This window comes from Hyaena hyaena, unplaced genomic scaffold, assembly GCF_003009895.1.
Source record: "Hyaena hyaena isolate Hyena2069 unplaced genomic scaffold, ASM300989v1 scaffold_114, whole genome shotgun sequence".
NCBI lineage: Eukaryota > Metazoa > Chordata > Mammalia > Carnivora > Hyaenidae > Hyaena > Hyaena hyaena.
In genome coordinates this window covers 20,068-38,307 of record NW_024080746.1, presented here as the reverse complement: position 1 = coordinate 38,307, position 18,240 = coordinate 20,068, and positions in this window count along the sequence as shown.

Here is an 18,240-nt window from a genome sequence, read left to right as displayed (position 1 = left end):
CAAGTTTTTCCTGCTTCTTTCCCAATTGAATTCTACAAGCATTAAAAAAAAATCACCTAAACCTAGAATTATATTTATGTCACTTGAGAGCATCTCCTCCTTCCGTGAGCTTAAATGTATTTATGACGACATCACTTATTCCATTTCTCTTTGTGCTGTGTGCTTAAAGCCTTGCGGAGTCCCATACCACCTGTATTAATCTCCATGCCTCCTTTCCTGGTGGCAAATATCCATCTGCAAGGGTGAGGCATTGGACAGAGGTGACCAGCAGCTCTAAATAAGTATTAGAGACATGTCAAACTCAGTTAAATAAGAAAGATTAGAAGGGGAGCATGGGGAGAGGGAGCAGATCTGTGATTCCTGGGGAGGGGAGGGGAGAGCATGCCTTCAAGAAAGATGGGAGAAATGAATGTGAATTGAGAGAAACTGCAGATTTTATCACTGCAGATAAATCTCAACTGTGCTCTCCAGATCCGGGGCTTTAGCTATGACATAAAGATGATGGTGTATAGTCAAGTGCATTGAAACTCCCACACATGTTTATTTGAAGTTCAGGGTTAATAAAATAAACAGATGCATCTCTCTATTTCTCTTTTCCTCATGCTCCCCCTCTGCATTTGTTAATATATCCCAGGTAGCACCTAAGAAATGCCCCCTTTTCAGAACACATTGCCCTGGGTGTAACATACTTAAGAGTGACCAGGCATGATCAGTGTTATGGGACTAGGGATCATTTTCTTTCGTCTTTAGGAAAAGAAAGCCTGGGTTTAAGGACAGGGCCATTTTATACTGCAACTTTGTTAACAGGGTCGGTTTTCAACTCACTTGTCTAAAGTACTTTATTTATCAGTCTTAAAAGTACTAAGTAACTTGTCATTATTTCTATAACAGTGGGAGATAATTAAATCCTACATGCTTTAAGGAATCAAGCCAGGGTCAGAGCTGTTTTGCATATAGCATGCACAGATTAGGTGAAAGTAGCCTGTTTAAACTGTCACTTGATATTATATTAGCTGTTAGATAAATGGTACAGAACTGCGGAGCACAGCAGATATTTGGCAGTGCCTCTCTCACCTTGCATTGTGCTGTGGCATAATCTAGCACTTGCTTATTTGGGGATAACTTGATACACTCCGACAATGGGAGAGCTTGACCACTGGCTGGTCTGCTTAAATTGCCATTAGACACCGTAACGCTTGATGCTTTTCATTTCCAGAGAACTCTTGAAGTCAATCTCTGAGAAGAAACTGGGCAGGGTGAAGTGGATCGAAATTGCTGCCCATCAGAATTTAGGGACTGTCATGCTGGGTTGTGGGCAGCATTGTGACAAGGCTGTTGAGAAGAGCCAAACCCGAAATTGAGTTAAGTAGGAGGATGTGGGTGGACAGGGAAGGTGCAGGCGGATGCTGCTTCTTGTGAACTAAGCCAGGGAACAGCTGACCGTTGATGCGGTGGGAAGATCACAGTCTATGGAATTAGACGCACATGGATTGGGAAGCTGGTTTCCCCATTCACCTGCTGTATGACTTGATTTAACCTCCCAGCCACAGCTTTCACAGTCTGTAAAGTGGGCTTATGCAAGGCACCTGGGTCCAGGCTTGATGGGTAGAGCATGCTTTATACATGCTGGTCCAAGCGGGATGAGAAGACTGACACTGAACACAGAAAGGTATCCATTAGTAAGTTAAGCTTGAATACTGATCTAAACTCAAAAAGGACGTTTGTCATTTCTTAGTCTAGTCTGCTTAGTAGGTGTAGTTGGCCTGTTGCCCCTAGATGTTGATTATACTCAGAGAAAAGGGAGAAGTAAGTGAATTATGCCACTGTTTGCAACAAGGACATCCTTGGGTAGCATTTTAGCTCTAAACTGCCACTTAAGTTGGCTACACTTTGGAATGTACTAAGAGAAGATTAGATTTCACCTGCTTTGAGGTTTGTAACAAAACCACCTCAGCCATCTACTCTCAGAGACACTGCTTGCTCTGATCATCCCTCATGTTTATTTTTACTTTTCTTATGCCACTTAATATTCTACCTTGTGTTACTGTGTGTGGGGAGTTTTTAATCTCCTCTAGACCAAATCCCTATGTGATCTAGATTTGATGCATTCAGAGCATCCAGTACAATCCCCAGCTATAATAGGAGCCCGACAAATGTTTGTTGAATGAATAAACAGTTTGCTAAAAGGTTGGAGGATGATTTTATTGATCTTAGTTTCTCTTGGCCAGTGATTATATCATCTCTACTTTAAATGTCCAAGGGAAATAAGACTTAAGTCAGTGGCCCCATGAGTGTATATTTCCAGTGATATCAACTCCCATATTCTTGAGGTACCATGGTTAGAAAATTCTGGACTCCAGAAACAAGTGCCTGAATATTAGAGTAAACAGCCCTCATGTGCCTGCGTGGCTCAGTTGGTTAAGCGTCTGACTTTGGCTCTGGTCATGATCTCGCTGTTTGTTAGCTCAAGCCCTGTGTCAGGCTCTGTGCTGACAGCTCAGAGTCTGGAGCTTGCTTTGGATTCTGTGTCTCCATCTCTCTCTGTCCCTTGCCTGCTCACACTCTGTCTCTGTCTCTGTCTCTCTCGCAAAAATAAACATTAAAAATTTTTTAGAATAAACAGTCCAGGTCAGTGCCAAAGGACACTGGTCTCCATCTTCCCCTACTTATCAATGAAGGTCTTAATTGAGCTTACCTGTTCATTCCTAAACCTATTTCTTCTTTGTTAATTTAGATTTCAGAAGCTAAAAGAAGGGACAATTTGCCAAACCATGGCAGAATGGAGTGACTAACTGGGCTGTGATCCACCCCTACTTCTGGGGCCCCAGAGACTCTGTCCACTTTCCAATCTGAGGCAATGGATGATGCCATATTGGAATTCGATGTTCAGGTCCTACTCAGGGAAGCTTCCTGTGCTCCCTTTCCTCCGGAGTCAGTCACTAACCCTTGCCACCATAACAACAGATGCTGGATTTACCACCACGGAGCGCCTACCACATGCCAAGCATATTTCTAGGTGCTTGGAATATGCCTGTGAGCAAGCAGGTGGAAAATCTCAGCCCCATGGTACTTACACTTCAATGGGCAGGGGAGGGGCCAATAAAATGAAACAGTAAGTAAATAAGAGATGTGTTGGGAGGCAGAAGAGAGCAGGGTGAGGGGGAGATAAAAAAGGAGGGACAGACAGACAGCTGGAGATAAAGGGGATGAGGGGAGATATTCACATGGGCACTGAGAGGCAGATAACCAGAGACTAGACAGAAAGAGGCAAGAAAAACTGTGAGGGACAATGAGGAGACAGATGGAAAGAGTGAGGCACAGGGTGGTGGACAGAAAGATAGACAGCAGGCAGGGATCTGCTCATGCCAGGAGGACCAGCTCCCCGTCTGCTGCCTTCCCCAATCTCCCTGCTCTGCAGTCCTCCAGTGCTGTCTCCTAGAGCCCTGCCCTCCCCTGCACACCCTTCTCACACAGCTGCTGCTGCCGAAGCCAATTCCGCATGGACCCCACCCCTACCTGGAGGTCATGGTCCCTCGGTGGTGCCCTCAGGATATGACCAACCGCCACTAGCACTGACCACTTCTATCTCCCAGGTCCCAGCACTTGCCATCACTGAGCTGTGGCCACATTGCACTTAGAGGTCTTTCTTAGGAACCACGTTCTTGCATCAACCCTGGAAAGGCTTTTCTAACTACCCCACCCCATCTGGGATGAGGCTTACTTTAATGGGTTCCCACCAACTTGTCTCAATTTGAGGTGAATGGAGGCATGGAATGCTAATGCTAAAGCCGGCGAACATGGGAGCTTACTAAAGACCAGGCTATTCCTGGGCACTCTCCTGTCTGAGCTCCCTGAATCCTCCAACAGCCCTTAATGGTAGGTACTGTTATTACCTACCACTTGAGAGATGATGAAACTGTGGCTCAGAGAACTTTAGAAACTTGCCCAGGGTAACCTAGCTTACAAATAGCAAAGCAGCCCATCCTTCTAACCTAAATAAATGAATATGTACACCTTGTGCTTTGTCCTAATACTAGATTTATCACTGTTTTTGTGATGTTTCCATGCCTGCCCTTCTCTTCCCTCCCTCCCACACCCAGGTAATATACATGCCCAGACTGTGAGCTACTTGAAGGCAGGATAGAGGTATTTAGAGCATAGCTTAGCACCTGGCAGAGTCAGCTCTGAATACATCACTGAGCAAGGAAAGGATGTATTTCTGTTAGGACATCCATACAGGAGTGGGCTAATGAGTGATCTGTGTGCTTCTGAGCCATGGCTTTGGAAAACCTGAGTGCCATCCTGCCTGGGGACAGATTGCTGGGGAAGGGATGTTCCTGCCCAGCCAGCAGACTCTCTGTTACTCATGTGTCTGAAAGGGGAAAGGGGGACAGATGAGGACCAAGAAGACTTCTTCAAATCCATGCTTTCAGGTGTCATTTCAGGGGCTCAGATGACCTTGTAGTTCTTTGCCAAGAAGTCTGGGGGAGTTGATTGGAACTTTGAGATCAACCAGGGAAGGCAGGAATAGTGACCAGGCCATACTGGTCTGAGAAGAGTCATAGAGGCCGCATTCTAGCTTTTGTTGGCATCTTTGGTGGTGTTTTCTTAGGGATTCTTGAAAGAATAGAGAATATCTGAAAGATGTGTGAGAGAGAACTATACTGAGTATTGCTGTTCCCCCGGGGAGAAAAATGCATGTCTGCATGGGTGCCTGCTCCAGGGAGTTTTCCCAGAGATAAGGGGTATAAGGAATTGTGATCCAGCTTGCTGGAGAAGAGAAAGAGGTCTGGTACACCTGTTCTGTCCACCCTTCCCTTTCCTGTCTCTGCTCTCCCACACCCCCTAGGACAGGGAATTTGGGAAATCCCGGCACTTCCCCTATACATCCTGATCCAGAAAGACAGAGAGTCTACCTCCTTACAAGCTTGGGATGCCTTTCTGTAGTAGCCACTTGCCTTAAACCTGTGAAGTATTGTCTTGGGGGGTAGAGAACATTGAATGCAGGAGGAAAACATAAACTAAATAAGAGCTTCTAAGACAGTCTGTATTGATATTATACTTATAAAGCCTAAAAGCCCCTGCTGACTGTGGAAAATTAATGATAGGTACAGTCGATATTAATTGTCCCTCCAAAAAGCAGAGGGGAAAAAGCCTCCAAAATGAGGATCAATATAATCCCCCTGCCAGCACCGTATTGAGCCTTTCTTCCAAAAATAAATATATTTTTAAACCATTGACAGGATTATTTAGGAAAGCATTTACTTAGTCTTGCTAATGGAAAACCATGATAATGATCTTTGAACAATAGGTTTTAGAAACATCAGCTCTTGGGTGGTAGACTCGCTTCCCACCCAGTCAATGCAGCAGCTTTTCTTTGAAAGGGGAGAAGCCTGGGCTCAGGGGTGGAAGGAGTTTGGATACCTGATCTCCCCGGTAGAGTTATGTGTTTGTGCGCATCTCTCATGAATTATTAAGTGCACATCCAGCAATGCAAGGGAGAAAAAAGCAGATGATTTTCCTTTGAGTTTGCTGATCAGCCAATTGCTTGGTTTGGGGAGGACTCCATGTGTTTCTAGTTTCTATCTACATCCATAGAAATGGAGCATGATCCGTACGGCATCTCAAGTGAATGATTTTTCAATTAGCCTGCAGTTCCTTTGTGATATTCCCTTTACAGTCCTATGTGGGTGATGTAGAGCAAAGGTTTAAGAGGTTTTGGACAATTTATGTGGTTTAGAGAGGCTGTTTGTCAAGAAACAATATCCGCAACAACTTTTATGTTCAATTTGAGTCCCAGGTCTTTTGCTTATTTTTATAGCCCCGTTTTCTGAGGTGTTAAAGCAAACTTAAAGGCAGTGTTTAAATAGTGTTGGTGGTATTGGTAATGTGTTCCTGGAGGAGTCTGGGTGAGTCTAGAAAACCATTCCCCCGAATACAGAGACAATGGACATTGGCATAACTGGAGGACCATTTGTTGAGTTTCATCAAAATATCTTGGAAACATGAATATTGCTTTAGCTGAAAACTTCATCTCTAGTGTGATAAAATAGTACAGGTGGGTAAAAGAATGGATTTTGGATTCAGCCAGATCTGGGAGGTGTGGGAATACTACTTAGAGTAGGCATTAGTTGTCCTTATCATATCTCAGTGTTCTAACCTGATAAACTGGCGTTGGTACAAAGATTAAATGGAATAATGTATGAAAAGTGCTTAGGCACAGCCTGGCACAAAGTAAGTCCTCAGTAAATATTACCTCTATTGTTGTTGCTGTTGCTGCTAGTAGGGATCTATCTTAAGACATGTACAAAGTTATGGACATATACAAAGATTTAATTGGAAAGATGTTTCTCACAGTGTTTACAACCCTGAACAGTTGGATTAACTAAATATATTTTGGAAGATAAATATAATGGCTATTGGCTTATTTGGCTGTTAAGAACCAGGTGATGATTGATTGATTAAACAGTATTCTCAATAATTTAAGTGAAACATTAGACATCATCTAATTGTTATCAATAAGATAGTATCATCCTATTGTTTGTTTGAACAATACAAGCATAACTATATACCCATGCACCAAAAAAGTATATCTAGGTATCCATGGGTGATGGCATACACAATTTTTTATGTTTTAATTTCACTTTTTGCTTATCTGAATTGTTTACAATGTCATGTTCCTTTCTTGATTTGAATATTTTTGAATGGAAAAAAGAAAAGCTAAGAAGGGGTTGATGGTCCCAATTGAGGAATATCCTCTAATGGTTAAAAAAAAAGTCAACACATCAGTATGGATTTATCAGAGATTTTGAGATATGAAGTTGGACGTGTTGAAGGTTATGTCACTCCATCAGAAAACATAAGCAAGAGATGAAAGATCAGGAACATTTGAAAATGAGATCATGAAGAATGAGAACTATACAGTTGCTTGGCCCATAGATTTTTTTTTTTTAATGGAAGACTTTCTGACATTTGAAAAATGGAGACCTGTGCCACAGAGGTTGATTGGCATTTATGGGTAGTATAAGGCATGATTTGCCCCCCTCCCACCTCCCTCACCCTGTATCCAAACCCTCACCCATCCACCCTCCGGATAAAATTGGATAAACTATAAAACTCCCTAAAATTGCTATGTGCAGAAAGACTAGTTGTTGTTTTCAAAATATGACTTATCTGGATAGAAATTTGAAAAAGTAACTTGTGACATTTTAAACACTTTACTGACTCTTGTTAAAAAAAGGAAAAAAAAATAAAGAAAATGGAAACTTGTACCTGTTCAGAGAGAAAAAAAGGAGAAGTGAGAATAGTTTCATATCAAGTCTTTATTGAAATAGTTGGGTCTAAATCCCTATGGATTTTGTCAAAATTGAGATAATGTTTGGAAGGAGCACATGATTCCTATAAATATCTATTTATATTCATACTTCAGGAGTGGACCAGTCCCTTAATTTTCTTCACAAATGGAAAATTATTTTCACGAATGGTGGTTTATCATTTTTATGATGCTACAACGTGACCCCTAGGATTCTGGAATTTTCAGGGCTTCCAGCTGAATATTTTAGAGATGGGGTGCCTATGTGTTCAGATATAAGATTATACCCCAGATGTTTGTGAACTCTCTTTATTTTTCCTCTGAAGGGTTAACACACATTTATGTATATTTTACCCTTATAACTCCACGTGTTTTGCAATGGAAAAGTAATATTTGTCTCAACACCATCATACTATTAGATATGTCCACAGACATATTTTCTGTCTGTTAAATACTTAATTCCAGGAGTAACCAGTTTTATTCAGGAGCCCCGTTCATCTCTAACACAAGTCAGAAGTTCAGTATCGTAAAGTATTTGAATTGGAGCACCTGGGTTTATCAGTTGGCTAAGCATCTGACTGTTGATTTTGGCTCAGGTCGTGATCTCATGGTTTGTGAGATCAAGCCCTGTGTCAGACTCTGTGCTGACAGCATGGAGCCTGCTTGGGATTGTCTCTCTCTCTGCTCTTGCTCATGCTCTTTCTCTCTCAAAATAAATAAAAAAATAAATATTTAAAAAAAATAAAGTATGCTAAATGTTATTACAAATAGTGACATTTTTGTCAGTAAAAATTTCTAAAAACGATTTTACTAGATAGACTATTCTAAGTGAAACTTTAGAGAAATTATATTTGCTTCCCTGGAATGCCCATTTCTGTCTTCATTCTATTCTTTGTTTCTGTGTGTTCTCTCTCTCTTTCCCTCTCCTTCCCTCCATTCCTCTCCCTCTTTCGCTGTATGCTTCCTGTCTCTCTCTATCTCTGCTTATTTGTATTGTCTTCCATTTGTTCTCTCTGGTGTACACCGCTTTTCTGTCCAAGTCTCTCCTTGTTCCCCTTCAATTCCCTCTGGTTCCATGTAGGTCTTAGCTTTCTCAGTAAGACTTACTCTTATCATGCATTTCCATATAATTATGTTATTATACTTTCATGTATCCTGTTAGGAAATAGAAATGTCTTAATATTTTATGGTCCACCATGGAGGTCACAACTGGCTACCTCGTTGTTCTCTTTGATACAAATGCTATTTAAATTTTTTAAATTGTTTGCCAGGGCTTTAAGATTTTACATGAAAATTTGGATTTTCTTTGAAAAAGATAAAAAGAGTTTGGCATCCTAAGCACTTTCCTAGGTAATAGTGAACTGAAGCGGAGTGGTAGCACCCCCCAATGTCCATTATATCCCAGCCCTTCCCTCACCCTTTGGGGTCTTCATTCATCAATGTCGCTGCCCTTATCTCTGCAGCCATTTGACTTTGCCACCTTTTTGCTCCTCCTTTCTGCTCCCACAACTTCCTCTCCTGGAACCCCCACCCGTTCCCCTCTACCAGAAGTGAGAACAATCGGATTTCCTGTTACAATGGCTGGAGAAATAAGAAGGGGTGCTTCTGGTTATCCCTTATATCTAAAGCTGGCCCCAACATAAAGAATGTTGAGTAAAAAACTCTGTGGATATCATTCAAGGTCCCTGGCATCTAAATCAATCAACCATTTAGTTATATTGGTATAATTCATTCTCTGGTATGATTGCAGTGTGGTATTTTTTTTTGTTTCGTTTTGTTTCTTTGTTTTTGTTGTTGAGCTTAAGTACTTACGTATATTTTGTCACAATTTGAATAAGTAGCTCAAAGAACTCAAAAATTCTGTTGGTGTATGTCTAGTTTCCAATAATACACCCATATTCGTGTTTCTTCTGATTTCAGAAGGGGTCTTTTGTGAGGTCCTGAGCTTCCTTTTCCCCCACATATATTTGATAAAATTTTCCTAGTGTTGCTGCTTCTGGCTGTGTTGATCTCTCTGAATACACTGAGTAGACCAGTGCCTGACCTTCACTTTGCATTCAATAGATGTTTGTTAACTGAATGAACATTTGTGAAACTGAGACAGAGAGAGGGGAAGTAACTTGTCTTTGGTCACACATGAAGTCACTGAGCAAACAGAGGTTACATTTGGCTATTTAGTTCAAACATTTGCTTAAGTGAATAAATGCTGCCTTTTCCCCATTTCTTCCCACTTCCCATCACACGACAACTGTAGTCAATGTCCAACTTTTCAGTCAATGTTCAATTTTCACTTAACGTAGGCCCTCGGAATGCTCATAAGTACTGGTGGCTCTGACTCTAATTCATGCTTCTAACAGATTTGTACTCAAATAATGGCTTCCAGTTTTCAGAAAATTTACAAACTGTTTCCTTACTTAAATGATTATGGAATTCTGACATTTTAGGCTCATAATTTCCTCTTCATATTGCAGACATCACAGTCTGTTGGCAGAGGTTTTATCAACCCAAAGTACACACGATCACATATTTGTACGTGTTTGATCAACCTGCAAACAACTCATGCCTTTGAAATGTCCCAGGGCTTTTCCATGGAACTCAGTCTACCTCTTTTAGTGACTATTGGCATAGAACCCAGCCTGTGTACTCCAAGTTCATATATGATGTCTTCTGGAAGTTTTTCCACCTTACAAAATACATATTAATTTAGTTTCATTGTGCTTTATTTTGCTGCTCTGGGCGAGACTTTCTCTGTGTAGCTTTGCATGAATTGCATGAATTTCCTGTTAGACTTGACTTAATTCATTCTTCAGAAATGACAAGTACTTTGGAGGCATTTCCTTCCAGAGTCTCCCAAGTGCACGTACATACTAGCACACCACCCTTGCATACATACAGACATACATATGCCACCATGAACTGAGAAGAGCTCCGAGCCACTGAAGTTGTGAGGAAACCCTGATCTAGAATGAATTTTATCCAGCTTCTCCCTTCCTCGAGACTCCATTGTTGCTGCAGATAGGAAGGTGAAGATGAGAAAGAGGACCCAGTAGAATGGAGAGCAAACAATAACTGTCTTACCCCTAAAGCCACTGGAATCTCAGCTCAAATACTCATAATATGCACCAAACTGAAAAGAGTACTTGTGGGCAGAGTGCTGTGACAAAGTGCTTTGGAAAATGTCACTTTATGAAAGAAAACTGATTCCATGTTTATCTGTACCTATCTGATCTAGACCTATACCTATATCTGATCTATATGTATGTGATTATAGACATGTATATACATACATATACAGAAACATATGCATACATATATATCTTCTGCTCTTTGCATGTTGTCTATTTCTGTTGGCCTCCCTCAAAAAAAAAAAAAAAGATGAAATATTGATTTCATAGGGTTCAGCCCAATAACCCTGACCACAGAGAGGGTTTCTGCATACTTTCCCTATCCCTTTTTCTCTATTTCCTTATACACTACAGAAATAAACTATAAATGCCAAAAGAGAATTGCCAAGATTGAAAGAATTTTGCAATGGCTTCCAAGACTTCTACTCCTTAGTGTACGTGCCCTATATAATCTCATCCCCTTGATTGTGGTCAAGACTTGTGCATATGATGCTATGCCACTTCTATAATTAGGTTGCATTAAAAGGAAAAGGAGAGGGATTTGATATATGTAATTAAGGTCCCAAATCAGTTAATTCTGAATTAATTAAAAGAGAGATCATATTGGTGGGTCTGGCTTAATCAGGTGAGAGCACTAAAAAGGGTCCTTCCAAGGAGACAGACACTCTGCTTCTGGCAGTGATGAAACAGGCGGTCACATTGTGACCTGGCTATGGCCCCTGGGAGCCGAGGGTCTCATTCTTGAAGTCTCAGTCTTGCAGAAACTGAGAACTGCCAACAATCTGATCGAGCTTGGAAGAGGACCTTAAACTCCAGATGAGGGCACAGGCTGGCAGCACCTTGATGAAAGCCTTGTAAGGCCCTGGGCAGAGGATCCAGCTGAGATGTGCCCAACAACTGACTTACAGAAACTGTGAGATAAGAAATGTGTGTTGTGTAAGACACCAAAGTTTTGGTAATTAGGTTTGTAACAACAGAGAAGGAATACAAACACCCAAATATCTGCACGTTCAGATAGCAGGTCTGACAGCTCCTGTGCCTGCCACAACCTGCCTCTTCAGCATCTTGCTTCGTCCACCTCCATCCATAAGTGACCCAGAGAAAGGTTCTAGGTGAGAGCCCGAGGTACCGAGAGAGTCTTGTGTTCGTGCTTCAGTGGGTGTTTTTGCATCTGTATCTGTGAGCTCACCTTTATTCTTATTTACTTTGTTCCATTACTGCAGTCAGGAGAAACTCTCTTTCCAGGAAAAAGAAATATTTAGTTTTCTCTTGTTTTGGAAACATCAGACACTTGATCCTAGGAATGGGGTCTTGGACCATTCCCTGCAGACACGTCATCCTACACCATTGCGAGAGGAAGAAGGCGTGTGGCTGCCATAATATACTGCTTTTATTTCCCTACTTTCTTTTTTAATGTTCTTTCCTATTCAGGCTTCAGGCTTTTTCTTCCTCTTTCCCTTTGTGTTGTAGCATCTGCCTTGAATGTTGATGAGGGAAAGTTGGTCTGTCCCCAAGAACTTATTTGGGGGTAATTAATTCTTGGCACCATAGCAGTGCTTCACAACTGTGACTTTCTTAGGTATGAATTGACCGACTAAATGTCCAGGCATAGGATATGTATGTACAATTATTGCATTTCCTTTTGCCAATAATTGTTTATTGAACTTGCTCTAGGAGGAATGGCAATGGTGATTACGTGTGTGCAAGGGAAAACGGGAATTCCCATGAGGACCATGAGGGAATCCTTAAATACCTGTATTCCATTATCAAGTCATTCTTTGCTATTTTTTTGCCCTAGAGCTCTGTGAGAGGACCATTCTAGAAAGCTGAATCATGTCTCAGGGAGATTACAGTACATTCAGGTAGCAATTATGCAAATATGACTGTGAACTCTTGATAGATTGTGAGCTACAAGAACAAAGAGATGAAGGACAAGAAGATAGGGAGATGAAACCATCCTGGGGCAGGAGAAAGAGGGGAGGCATCAGGGAAGAAGTGTTGGGAATGGAGTTGGATAGGGGATTTTAGCCAGAAGAAGAGTCTGTAGTGATGATAAACGCATTGATTTTTCAACACATACTGAACTTGGACTTGAAACTATAATTTTAGGGAAAATTTTGTATTACCCAACACATGGCAAAATAAAAATTAATTAGTTAAGACTCTGCTAATTGAGAATTTATGGGAATTTGGAATGTAAACTCCACCACAGGGCAAGAGACATGTCTATCTCATTCTCCCTGGCTTCCATAATGCCTACCAGAGAGTTTTGCATGGCAGTGTATGCTCAAACACAACTGGGACCAAGTGAGTGAATCTTATCCACTGAGAAACCCGTTAAAATTGTTTCCTAATAAGATTAATTATGTGATTACATTTGTAGAAACAAAAAAGTGGCAAGAATGAACTGTTTACGTGGAAATGATTGCTCAATCACAAAACATTGTTTCCCAGTCATTAAAGCAGGGCTCCAAAGGAAGGCTGCAAATGAATTCACTGATAGCCCAGTGGGACTCACTGTATATTTTCAATGTACTAAACACACACACACACACACACACACACACACATATGTATTTGTCTTTTTTCAAAAATAATATTTATTAGCCTTTCCTGTCTCACCTTTGGGATGATTAAAGATTTCATGAACTTTGGATAGATTCTCCTTTTTGATGTTTTACCAGCTTTAGGGACAATAATGGGCTTTGGTAGCCAATTAATCAGCCAGGCTTGAGTTCAGGACAAGTGATCAAGATCTAGAAACTGCTGTGAAGTAGGACTTCAGAGCTGAAGAGTAGCTCAGTATCAGGTAGGCGATCAGGGAGCTGGGGCAGAGGAGAGTCCCATCGAGATGGGCTGGCAATGGCCAGGGAATATTTCAAAGGTAGGAGTGCAGGTAGTTGCTAATGTGGAAGGGAGGTTGAATGAACAGCATAAATCATTGGTTCAGTCTGAGTAATGGGTCAAGAGCATAAGACTTTCAGTCAGCCATGAAGAGCTGAGCTGTGCTTCTTGACAACAGGCTTTCCCACACCTAGAAACTACCACCTTGCTTGAATGAGGTTGGCTGGTCTGCAACATACTTTTGCTCACCTCTAAGTACACAGGCGTTTTAGCTTTACCCATATTTGACACTCTTCACAAAAATGATTCCTCCTTTCTAAGACCCATTGGATACATGACGTCAGCTCCATTTTGTTGATGAGTCGCTCTCTCACTATTTTCTCAGTGAATATTGTAACTGCTCCTATGAGAGGGCCCAGAGTATGAAAGGTATAATATCAACCCAGGTTTCTATTTTAGGGAGCAGAAAGGTTATGTTCACAAAAGGCCTTTTGCTGGATTGCATGTTAGATACCTCATTAACTTAAAAACAGAATTTGAATGTAAATTATAACCCTTGTTACTACTCATAACTGCAGTTCAGATGATAAGTTGGCAGTTTTCCCAAACCTTCATAAACCAGTTACCTCCTGAATAAATTATATATTGCACCTAACACCAATTGTCCTTAAAGAGGCAACACTTGTTCACAAATGGCTTAAGGTTGCCACAGACTCCACATAAAGCTGCTGCCACAAGCTTGTGGTAATTTATCCTCTTTCTGCCATTCTTCCATTTCCCGATAGACCCCGAGCTGACTGAAATCAGGACTTGAGCATGATAGAACTAGAGTTGTTACATATGGTTGTAGTGACTGTGAGTCAGAGAAGTTCAAGGAGAAAGTCCAAGACCTTGTGGATATTAGAGAGCAGTCTCTGCACAGCCTTCAGATGGTTCCAGATGACTCTCCCTCGAGCCCACAGGCTAGAAAGCCAAGGGACTCTGGGACATTCCTTCTTGGGCTCAAACAGCCTTGTTTACTCTGCAAGCATTGGAACGAAAAGCTGTGCAAACTCCTTGAATGAGAGTCTCCAGTATATATTTGCATGTGTGCGTGTGTGTGTGCATGCACATGAGTCCATGAGTGTATAATTGGTGCTGCTTTGTTGTCATCCAGACTTTAATATGTATGGGAAGCAAATGTCCTGATGGCAGCTGGTAAAGTCCCTACATGAGTGCATTTGCCCAAGAGCTATAGAGAGAAGGGACAGAAAGTTTTGACCTTTTTTAAAAAGGAGACAATCCTAATTAAAGTCTATTATTATTCAGTTGACTCACTTTGCAGTCACAGGAGAAAGAAGGGGTGGCACCTGGGAGTTTTACAGGTAGCCCACAGGATAGATGGTGGTTGCCTCCATTTATTCTGAAAATGACAAGGTCCTGCTTCTGCTACTGGTTCTTCACATATCTTGCCACATTCCCCAAAGAAACCCACTGCCCCTCATTACCATAGTTGAACAGATGGTTCTGAGTGGTTCTCTGGAATTCTGTATGATGCCAAGTAAAAATTAACACTCCTGGGAACTCTGCGCTATTCTGAAACCAAGATCTGAGCTTCAGTGCTTGGAGACCCTGCCCCAACCTGGAATGTGTCTGTAGTCACAATTTTCAGCATTGCTGTACTTCTTCAGGAAGTGTCATGGGATGCGGCCTCCTCTGAAGAGGCTTTGTGGACAGTTCTAATTTCTTAGCTCTTTTATTTCTTGATATGTTAGGCATATGTTTATCAAAAATTATTTACCCTATGCTGAGAAAAATTATATAAGTTCAGTGATTTGTAGGAAGTAATCAAATAAATATACATGGAATAAATGAATGAATGATTTCTATGCATCATTACTTTATGACATGTTGCAGATCCTCTTGGTGTTTTGTTGTTTTTTTTAACCTGTCTTCTGTACTAGAATATGTCTATGAGGGCAGGAACCTTGTTTTAGTCAATGCATATTCTCAGGGCAGGGATATGGTCGTCATTTGATGATGTTAAATGAATGGTTCACCCGAGAGGTCTGACTGAGTGAACAAATGATGGTGATAATGTTGAAATCTTCTTTTAAAGGTATTTCTGAATTGCTGGGGCAACTTTAAATAGTCTAGAGTGCACAAAGCTGCCTTGAGAGTCAATATTTATTGAGAGTCTATTGTGTTCTGGGTATTGGGAGAACTAGTTTGTTGACACATGCATGAATCTTTCACTTACAGTTCTGTGAAGTGTGTGTTATGAATATAACCATTTTGTAATTGAGGCAACTCTAGTTGCAGAGGTTAAAGACTTGGCTAGGAATATAGACCTAATAAGGTGAATGGCCACTATCTGACTCTAGGTCTGGTTAACTCCAGAATCATGAGAGCCCTCCAATTTCTTTCTTTGTTTTGTTTATTCAGCCAACCAATGAACTAACCTACTCTTCTTGAGGGCTTTCCATGTCAGGCGCCATATTGGGTTCCTGGTGGCATGACCTTCACATTTTTGACATGCTAAGGAGAGCAGGGTTTGGAGAAGGCATAGATATGCACCAGTAGGATAAACTGACCAGTTTCAATAATTTTTTTTTGAGAGAGATAGAGAGAAAGAGAGAGAGAGAAGAGGAGTGAGAGAGAGGAGCAGAGGGAGAGAGAGAATTTTAAGCAGGCTTTATGCTCAGTGTGGATCCCAAGCAGGGCTTGATCTCATGACCATGAGATCACAACCTGAGCCTAAATCAAGAATCAGACACTCAACCGACTGAGCCACCCAGGCGCCCCAACCAGTCTACCAATTTACTTCACAGACATTCCTGAGGGAGTGGGTAACGCACAGTGAAATGCTCCAAAGCCTGACCAAAGTGACAGCCTGTTTGCAAGGAGGTTGCCACTGCTTCCAAAACAGACTCAATGTTGTGTTCTGCAACAGAGATCTTGTCCATGTTCCCCATTCAAGTTAAACCCACAGCTGTCCCTTAGAATATTGACCCGGTCTGTGTTTTACCCACTTCACTTCTTCTCAGAGTGGAAGTGTACAGAGACTTGTTTGTAGTCACAAGGAGAGGGAGAAGAAGGAAGCTAGAATCCACTGTCAGCCCAGAAATGTGCAGCGTCTCACCTCCTGTCATCCTAATGGACTGATTGACTCTTCAGAACTGTTTATCGGTTTTCATTTAGGGCTACTATTTTAATGTCACACACATTGCTTCATAATCTTCCATTTCCAGAAGAGATCTAGCAAGAGTAGAATCAGATCTTGTTCTCAAAATGAAGCCTGTATACTAACCTTGACCACCTTCCTTTCTTGCTTCCTTTAGTGGGAGACATAGTTGGAAAATGTTTATATTAGCTTCTTAGTGCAAGGCTGTGTAGGAGAGGTGCTGTGCTTTACCGTCAAACTCTCCATTAATTATGTAAAGTTGTTGTACAATAGTGAATAATCATCAGAAGTGTTTTGCCTTCCATTTTTTCCCTTCCCTGTATTTTTGTTTAATAGGCTGCGGGACACATTGCAGCAAATATTTCACATGGGAGTTTGTGCCACCACAATAATTAATGCCAGAAAGTTATGTGAAGGTCTTCCTGTATTAAGTAAACTAGCCCTTGCTGAGAATGGAAAGATAAATGGTGGGAGAGTCCAGAAGGAAGCTGCTGTAAAAATGACCTAAGATTTAAGATATATAAACTGCGGGAAAAGAACCCACATATTTTTATCTTTGCCAAGAAAGGTTACTATTTTTCTAAGACAGTAACAGAATAATAACATCTTCAGTTAGCAAATAATTGCACAACTGTGTGATCAGATGCGTATAGATGTTGCAAGGAAAAAAAAAAATTAACAGGGAACTGTGCTTTGTCCAGCTTTTGTTTGCTGCCCTTCTAGTGATTAGATTCTGTCAATCAAAGACTGTTTTTATATAAAAAGCCATTAGGAGTTAGATCTTCAGTACTTCTGAAGGGCAACCAACTCGAATGCAGCTAGAGATAGCAGTTACTCTATGGCTAACGTTATCATGGGGGTGAATTATAGGTATTGGCGTTTAGCTTTGTAAACTGTGCTTACCTGGGGATTTTAATAAAACATGGATTGAAGTTTTATGTTTTCCCTTCCTAAGAACATATAGCATTTTTGCACTGAGACTTTATTAGTTGTTCATATGGCTTCATCAAATTGCAATTCATAGGGCAGATGTACAAGGACTGGAAATAGATATATTCCAACCAGTGGAATAAGATCAGTTTGTAAGTCAATATCTGCCAAGGAAAAAAAAACTCCTAAGGACCCTTTGTGTTCCCTTTAAAAAAGAGCACTTTTTGTTCAGGCTTCAAATAAACTTTTATCTTCCACAAGTTGGTTGTGAGGTCTCCAGTGCATCTAAAGAGGACCAAGTCAGAGGTACTTTCAGAGCATTGGAAAGTTCAGAGGAAGGGCCGGACTGGTCACATAACTTTCCCCCTGGGCCAGACCTGGCAGACCATATGGGCTGTGCTTCCTTCCTCTCCTGGTGCATGCCCAGGTCCCCTTCTCTGTCATGCTTTGTTCACAGTTCTTTCCCTTCTGCAGTGGGAACTTTTATTGAATATTCTGTCCTCCTTCTCTGGAAATTGCTCCCAGGCTGTCAATGCAGGTCTGTGTCAGGCTATGGAAAGCGCTGTACTACAGAGCTGAGGTCTGTGGCTGAGCCAGGAAGAAGAGCAGCCCCAAGTCTCTATTTCTCTATTGGTTCCCATCTGGGCCACTAGAATGCTGTTTTTGATCTAAGCATCTTACCTCTCTCACCCCATCCCCTTAGTTTTATCTCTTCAATGCCTTCAAATTTTCATAAGATAAAGACAGAGCCCTGCCACATTCTGACTCTTGACCCAACTCACCCCATATCTGTATCACCTCACCTTGTTTTCTGGGCTCCAGCAGCATGACTTCCTCAAAGCTTTACTTCTAACTACCAAAGGACC